We start from the raw sequence: 1,469 nt of genomic DNA, 5'->3' as shown, positions 1-1,469 counted from the left end.
CCCGGTTTTCTTTCACCTATCAACCTTGCTAGATTGCTCACTTCTTGTTCCAAATTTTGAATAGAAGCTTGTTGATTTCTAAATGCTTGAGCATTTTGTTCATTGGTTTGTTTCTGAGATGTGAAAAACTGCGTTTGAGATTCAACTAGCTTCGACATCATATCTTCTAAATTTGGCTTTTTATCATCGGTTTGTGGTGGTTTATTTTGAAAATTAGGTCTTTGCTGATTGTAGGTATTGTTGGATACTTGTTGATTACTTGGACCTTGTTGGTTGTTGTATGGAACATTTCAGTTATAATTCTGGTTTTGATTGTTGATCGGTCTTGGCGGTTGATAATTATTCTGATAATTATTTCCAGGCCTTTGGTTTATGTATGAAACACTCTCTCTTTGTTCCATTGTTAGTTCAATACTGAGACAATCTTTTGTCAAATGTGGTCCTCCACACTGCTCACAACTAATTCGTATTGAATGAATATCTTTAGTCATCTTTTCCATTCGTCTCTCGACAACATCTATCTTTGCAGAAATGGAATCTAAGTCATGGCTAGAATCTGCTCTAGCTGCTTTAGATGATCTAATGATATCTTTTTCTTGATGCCACTCATGTGAGTGGAAAGCAGTGTTATCAATAATTTTGTAAGCATCAGTTGTTGTTTTCTTCATAATGGAACCACCAGCTGCTATATCGATGTCTTTTCTTGTAGTGATGTCGCATCCTTGGTAGAATATTTGTACTATTTGACAAGTGTCTAAACCATATTGCGGACATCCTCTTAATAATTTTCCAAATCTTATCCATGCTTCATATAAAGTTTCATTTGGCTTCTGTGTGAACGTAACAATTTCTCCTTGAAGTCTTACGGCTTTAGATGCTGGAAAGAATTGTTTAAGAAAATTTTCAACTAAGACGTCCCATGTATCAATCGCCCCTTCAGGTAATGATTCTAGCCAATCTTTGGCTTCTCCCTTTAAAGTCCAGGGAAATAACATGAGATATATCTGTTCATCCTCTACTTCTCTTATTTTAAATAGATTGCAGATCCTATTAAATGTACGAAGATGTTCATTTGGATCTTCCTTCGGTGCACCACTAAATTGGCATTGATTAGTCACCATGTGTAGAATTTGTCCTTTGATTTCATAATCTGGTGCATTAATGTCAAGTTGAGTAATTGCGTGACCTTGGCCAGTGCGTTTAGCTCGCATTAGGTCTTCCATACTTAGAGGTTCCAGATTCTCCATGATTGAATTTGTTGAATCTGAATCACTAGAGGATTCTGATTTAATGATTCGTTCCTCAACAATCTCTGTTTGAATGATTGGTGGTTCCAGAGGAAAGATTAGTGGTTCAGGATCTATGAATTGTCCCTGAATATTCTCCGGATTCTCAATTGTGAGGTCGGGTTCAAAAAATTGATTATCGGAAATTTGAATTGGAGTACTTGGTCGACTGGATGACGATTC

At 36.5% G+C, this 1,469-nt stretch overlaps 1 non-coding gene across 1 annotated transcript; it reads left to right on the top strand.

The window, feature by feature from the left end:
* The first annotated feature begins 756 nt into the window (after nt 1-756).
* Nucleotides 757-863, top strand: LOC139850829 (small nucleolar RNA R71). The gene has a single exon (XR_011760207.1). It is a non-coding gene; the product is annotated as a small nucleolar RNA R71 (small nucleolar RNA).
* Nucleotides 864-1,469: the final 606 nt, after the last annotated feature.

Source organism: Rutidosis leptorrhynchoides, chromosome 5 (assembly GCF_046630445.1).
Source record: "Rutidosis leptorrhynchoides isolate AG116_Rl617_1_P2 chromosome 5, CSIRO_AGI_Rlap_v1, whole genome shotgun sequence".
Taxonomy (NCBI): domain Eukaryota; kingdom Viridiplantae; phylum Streptophyta; class Magnoliopsida; order Asterales; family Asteraceae; genus Rutidosis; species Rutidosis leptorrhynchoides.
Note: the sequence above shows the minus strand (reverse complement) of the source record. Positions and strands in the feature narration are given on the sequence as shown.